The following is a 7,311-nucleotide window of genomic DNA, read 5'->3' as shown; positions in this document are numbered from 1 at the left end:
ATTTACAGAGACCCCCGTTCTACGAGCACAGTCAGAACACACACCTCTCAGCACCGCCACACAATAGAGTCAGCCTGCCCTCTGATGCTCCGGCTGGAACCCTCTTTGAGCACCTTTCACCATCAGGCGTCAGAAAACACCTAGCCCTGTGTGGGATGAGAACAAGACACCTAGAGCAAGCTACTGGAAATGAGAGAGGTATTTGTGTTGATGATAGACCCTACATGGCACATGGCCCAGTTGAGATCACCACACTCGCGGTATGGCAAATGTCTCCAAATCCTGGGGTGATGATAACCTTACAAGCGATGTCGGTCATATTGGAGCAGTCCAAAGATAGAGAGAGACCCCCCCCCCACACGCATACATGCAAATTCACACATATTTCTCCCCGGACCCATAGCTGACCCATATTTCATATTTTTCAGATAAGTAAGTCAGCAATGTCGTTGCTTCGTACCCATTCATGTATTCATTATTTATTGAAGCGAGCATTTGTTCATTCACCCTGTGCCGTCCTCCACCCTCTGGACGCCCCGCTGCCTGCCTGACACGGTGGTGCCATGCGGGGCCAGGGGAGGACTGGTTCAGAGAGAGAGAGGGGGAGAGAGAGGGAGAGAGACAGAGAGAGAGAAAGAGAGAGAGAGAGAGAGAGAGAGAGAGAGAGAGAGAGAGAGAGGGAGCGGGACAGACATGCGACATGATGGACTCTGACAGCTCTGCTTTGGCTCCGCTGGATAGCAAATGTCAGGAGCCAGCCTAGCATATGTAGGCGGGGCCGGGGTGTCTAGACCCACTCGCCGGACAGGGAGTATGACTCTTTGTTTCTCTATGTTAGTCTTTCCTTCTTTCTTTCTACATTTTGTCTTTCTTTCTTTCTCTATATTTCTCTTCCTCTCTCGCGTCCTTCCGCTTTGTCTTCATTTCTCTTTTACTTTCTTTTCTTCCTTTCTGTCTTTCTTTCTCCTTCTTTTTGTCTCTCTTTCTTTCTACATTAGGTCTTTCTTTCTCTTTATTTCTCTTTCTCTCTTTCTGTCTTTCTTTCTCTTCCTTTCTGTCCTTCTCTATTCTTTCATTCTTTCTGTCTTTCTATATTTGGTTCTCTTTCTCTCCTTACTTTGTTCCGTTTTGTTTTCTCTGTGCCCCCCCATGAACAAAGGTATGTTCCTAAGTGACTGGTTGATATAGTAGGCTTTAGGGACATTTCAGGAGTAAGGGGGAGTAAGGAGTCTAATATCTTGTCGACAAATAGTTTTCATTCCTTCCTTTAGTAATACATTCCATTGCTTAAGAGAGAGAGAGAGAGAGAGAGAGAGAGAGAGAGAGAGAGAGAGAGAGAGAGAGAGAGAGAGAGAGAGAGAGAGAGAGAGAGAGAGAGATGGGGGCTGCGGTCCCAGGTGGGGGGGTCAGAGAGAGGCGAGGACAATCAAAGGGAAAAATCTCTTCATGATGATTGACAAACTATTGTCATGGCGAAATGTTCACTAATCAGAGATCCTTGCTAGATAAGGGATGCCGTGTAAGAGACATTTCACTGCATCCCCTTCTGGGTTGCATGTAGACGCCACTGTTATCGCATGTCATTTGTCTGGGGGTGAAAAAGAACCAGGAAATAAGCTGAACCTTTTTTTCAGGTTTTCTTCTTCCTTTTCAGCAGACTTTCCTCTCAGAACCTGACACCTTTGTGGCCCAGCATGGCTCACCGACCTTGGGCGTTTCTCTCCAGAGCAGCGCAGAGAGCCCTGACAAGGGATGGAAGCATGAGTCAGGAAGTAGCGGCAGGAAGGTGTAGCAGAGAGGAGCACTCTGGGGACAAATGCTCTCCTGTGGTGTTTAAAAAAGGATTGCTGCTCTGGGTTAAAAAAAAAGAAGCAAAGAGGATGTGTGTGTGTGTGTGTGTGTGTGTGTGTGTGTGTGTGTGTGTGTGTGTGTGTGTGTGTGTGTGTGTGTTTGTGTGTGTGCGTATGTGTGTGTGCGTACTGGTAACACTTTTACCCCTCCTGGTCGTCTCAAGTTTAGTCTCTGTGTTTGGCGAGAGGCCAAACAAGCTGTCACCCAGTGCGGTGCCTTTGCGCGTTACCTCACGTTATTGCTATCAGGCGCCCTTCCCTAATCGATCTCTGGAAGGTGAAGTCATAACAGCGGGAATGGCGGCTAGACACATCCGTCACCCAGTTCCACTCCTAAATGTTCGATGGTCTTTTCCGGGGGGGGGTTGGGGGGGGAGGTCTTATACACACACAGGAAGGTTGAAAGGCGTAAGCGTAAAAAATTTACCGGAATCGCCAATCGCTCACATGACACGTCTGTATCTGAAAATAGTGAAAATATTGTTCATGTATAATTGTAAAAAGAAAAAAGAAAAAATCGACTGATGATTTGATACAAGGCTAGGTCAGCGTACCTTGCTATTCCGGGCACAGTCCACAGTGTCAGAGTTCAGAGATGACACATCCATCAGGACCTTCTGACTCTGAGACGTCCCAGCCAACGCCCACGCTCCCCAGCTACCGGGGCCTACATCTGCCCGTGACGCACGCCTCCTAATCTCGCCTCTCCTTCATCTGACACATGGATGAATGGAGCCCCACTACAAAGACCTTCCACCGCATCACATCGTAACGTCTAGGGACCGGAGATGAAAACTGCAGACTGCTGTTGCAGCAAACATTTAGAACCCCCCTGCGCATGCCCGCTGTGTCCCCGGCCTACGTGTACGTTTGGACGTCGCGCGGACTGGAAAGCAAAGGCACAAACGTCGGGAGGCGATTGACAGAAGCTAACGACTATCACTAACTTGTTCAAATTGACTGTGGCAGTGCCTGCGAGGGCCAGTGGGGCTTGTTTGGGGGACAGGACAACAGCAAGAGATGAGGGTGATTACCAGAGTTATATAGGCTGGTGTCTCGCGTGGTTTGCAATCTCTTGTAGAGAGGCAGAATTATGGAACTTGTGTTGCCCGTTTCCATTTGAAAGGGTCCGGTAGGTTATTGATTCAATGGATATAAAAGTGCTTTTATCTTTTTGGTCATTCCTCCCTGGAGTCAGGAGTTGTCTCGTGGTTATTGGTAGAGGGGATTTGAGAGTGGAACCTTGGTGTTTGCTGCTGGAATGATATTCAGGTCTTAAGTGGGCCGTGCTATTGATAGCAGAATCTCAGATTAACTACTGGTCCATATGACTAAGACTGAGATTCTAGGCTGCGATAGAAAAATTGGATTTTCTACCGCAACCGGAACCTATATTCATATTTTATTTCAAGATCAAAATAATGGAAAAAGTGTTGACTAATGATACAATGAAAATCAAAAAGGCAGACATCATTTACTCAATAACAATCAATTAATAAATATCTGTTTTGTTATTCGTGTCATCTATATTTTGCTACAAGTAATATTTTCTACGCTATTCTATTCGATTGACACAGTGCTACATGGGGTCATTAAGGCCAAGTGAGGCATGACTTGGCCGGCAGTTTAATCGCTGCTGGCCAGGCAGTGCCTGCGACTGTAAAGGTTCCCCTAACGGGACAAAACCCATCATCTCCCATAAGCAGCGAGGGGAAGAATCTAGGACTTTTTTATAACCAAAACATGGCCATTTAAACCCCCTGGAGCTTGACCTGCAGGATAAGCTGCGGGAAAATGGGTTTCCTATTAATTCTGAACGTAGCACACATAAAAGGGCAGATACAAAGCAGATATACAGGCAATGTCTTTGAAATAAACCAAATAACTCACATCCTTAGTGAGTGCAATGCAGCGGCGTATTAACTCATCTAATATTAGTTCAAACTGGCTGGTCAATCTTCCCTAACCATGTGCCCTGGAACAAAGTGTGTAATTCATTGTCCCAAAATGACGTTTTTGTGGGTTTGTGGTTTTGTGGTATTGTGGTATTGTGTGGTCTAGCAGGGTGATTAATTAGCATGCTAGCAGGAGAAGGCATTTCAGTACGACGAGCAGGTAGGATGCTGTGCCTTCTCTACGCTGTGCCTCCTCTCCTTCTGGATCTCTCTCTCTCTCTCTCTCTTCCCCTCAAAAAGCAGCAGATGGAGACGGGAGGCGGGCGGTCTTGGTTTAGAGTAATTAAACGGACACAGACGCCCCTGCCCTGCCCGCCCATCGCCAGCACAAGATGGTGCCCAGACAGGGTCGTGAGCAGGGGGTAAAAAGAAAAGAGATAGCAAGGGAGGTGAAACTAGACGGCAAAACACACACACACACACACACACACACACACACACACACACACACACACACACACACACACACACACACACACCACACGCACACGCCACACACACATACGCATGCATAGGGAGCGCAGTCAGGTGTCAGAATAATCATTATCAAGGATTTTCACTCGATTTTCGCCCTTATCGTGTCCCACCGTGACGAGGGAGGAAGTGGAAGTTATTTAATGTGTTATCTGTACGGCCGGCTGCTGATACAATCCCCCGATGGCCGGAGCTGGCCCGCCTCATTTGAATCCGCTGAATCCCCTCTTTATTCCTCCTTACCTAGCACGCCAACTGGACAGCCGGATAAGGACTCTCCACTATGGTTAGTTAAGTATGCACACCAAGTAATAAGGCAAGAACATCAGTCACGCCTGCTTGGCGTTCACTCTGTCGCACTACCTGTCTCACGGTAAACACAGGAATACCTTGGCAACGATGCCATTGTTTTTCTTTGCATTTGATTGTGAAAATGAGTAGACTGGCACGCAATAAACGTGCACATGAACACGTGCATGCATGCACAAACACACACACACACACACACACAAACACATCGACACACACACACACACACACACACGCACACACACACATACAGACACACACACAAACATACACACACACACATTCACCAACACACGCAGACACACACTAACAAATGCACACATACGCACACACACACACACACACACTAAACCATACTGTGCGCCGGCAGTCCAGGTGGACAAGGTCAGCGTTGCTGACGTGCGGCTGCCCATGCAGCAACAGTGTTAGGTGTCCACACAGCGGTGTGCGCGTGATGTCAGAGCGACCTAATCTTCCTTCTGTCCAGCCAGCATTAAAGTTGCATCGATGAGGCGGGTTCATGCGCCGCACGACCACTCCTGATTGGTGCCCAGGTCTTAGAGTTCTGATGTGCGTCCTCACCTGAATATTTTAGATCAAGGTTAAGTGTTGACAGAGGAGTCAATGCTGGTCAGCCAAATGAGCTCAGAAATAGCTGTATGACCGCTTAGATTTTTGTATTCATTTATTCATGAATTATTTGTTAAAAATTGTACAAAGTCCCTCCCAGTTGCAGTTGATCCATTTTAAACCTCCCACACTAGATCCGATAGAATGTACTACTTTGTGTTGCTCTTGTATTCATTTTGCTTCACCATTATTATTATATGGAGATTTCTAGTGCCAAGAGGGACATCGACATCTTGTGAGATAAGTGAGAAAAATACATTTTCATCGCCTGTCCTCGTGGTTTTGCTTCAATGGAATTTATTATAATAAGCACGCTCTACATGGTCTTTTACACGTTCCTGTAAAGAAACAGAAATTGGCCTATTGAATAATAATAACCATTAAGTTGTCGTGTGAAACACCCAGCTTTCCTGGAATGGCCTCCCTTAAATGAAAGACATGAATACGTGAGAAATGAATAAATGTTCAACCCAAACCAATAAAAGCAGCAACCTAGTCGGAGACGCTGCATCAAAACCTTGCAGGGGTCCGTCTGTTGAGACATAAACGAGCGAAGGCAGGCTGGGGGTCCGCAAAGGTGGGATTTATGAACCCACTCAAACAGTCTGCGGTGTATTGGCAAGTCAATACATCAAAGGAGAAGAAGTGTGGCTCTAGGGCAGAGGGAGGACAGAGCAGGAGCCAGGCGGGAATAGTAACGGTGGCATTATCAAAGCCCATGAGCAAAATGACAACAACATCGGAGCTAATGCTATTAGCTGGCATTCAGAGGCAGACCAGGGATCAACTAGATTAAAAAGGGCTCTACAGACCATCGATCATGGCGGCTGTGGCGAAGGATGGGTAATCGGTTTGATTTGGCTAAAAGCAAATCAATGTCCCGGCGCAAAGACACCATCCGTCTCCAAATACCTCGCTCTAGCTTTCAATTACGCTCACGAAGTTGTCCTCCTCACATCATCAGTCCCTTACCCGAACATCGGGTGGACAGTATCGTTTGACAGCACAACAGTACAGCAAAAATACATACATTTAATGCTAAGCGATGTCTAAATGACTGAGGGACGGGGCTATATGCATAGACTTTGATCACGTATCTCCTTTGTGGGGTCTGTCTAAGACTCACCCAGTGATTAGACGGTGACTGCGGAACAACAACTTCTACATCCAATCAGAGTAGAAGGAAACGGTGGGTGAAGTAGGGACGGAGAGAGGTTGTCTCCCAACCGATATCAGGGGATGATCGAATTGTCTCGAACAATCATTTTGATTGATAGCACAAATGTGCAACCACCACTTTTGCCGCCACAATCTGTACTGATCTGACAAAGTGTCATACGCACCTGTGTGGAGTTGCTTTCGTCAAAGGTCTCTTTTATGCAAAGGATTATACGCTAACATCTGGAACATTGTTAGTTGTTGTTTTTGTTGTCAGAGGCAAGGGATCATTATCCTACAAATTGTGAAAGGGATATGTCGAAAGCTTTGTTTTATGCATTCATTCCCTTTGAATTTCAGCCCCATATATTCCATGAATTCCATTGATCATAGCCTTAAATATTTCCAATTGATCAATGGGAAAACCAATCAATTCAATTAAATTCAATTGCATTTCTCTAGCCCTTAATCACCATTACAGTCTCAAAGGGCTTAACAGGCCAAATATTTATGACACGGTGAATCAAAGGACCGTAATGGGAAAGTTAATAATGCATAATCTGGTCAATATTTTGAAGAAGAAATTTGTGAACAATAGATACAATATGCTGAGCAGAAAAAATCTGTCAGTAAAACCCGACCCAAGAGAACCAAGGCTGAAGAGGACTGCGAATGAGCTGTCTCTAGCCTGTCCCGCCGTCCTCCTGAAGAGGGCTGAGACCGGGCTGCCTCTAGCCTGGCCCGTTGGCCTCCAGAGGGCCGGGCCGCCTCTAGCCTGGCCCGTTGGCCTCCAGAGGGCTGAAACCGGGCTGCCTCTAGCCTGGCCCTCCGGCCTCCACAGGTGGAGCCCGGGCTGCCTCCAGCCTGGTCTGGAGTCATTAGTGTGAGGCATATGGTGGAGCCTAATCCCTGGTTGATTAACCCTCCATCGGGAC

The sequence above is a fragment of the Gadus morhua genome, chromosome 5 (genome assembly GCF_902167405.1).
Source record: "Gadus morhua chromosome 5, gadMor3.0, whole genome shotgun sequence".
Classification (NCBI taxonomy): Eukaryota; Metazoa; Chordata; class Actinopteri; order Gadiformes; family Gadidae; genus Gadus; species Gadus morhua.
The sequence above is the reverse complement of the archived record's forward strand: the minus strand, read 5'-3'. Positions refer to the sequence as shown.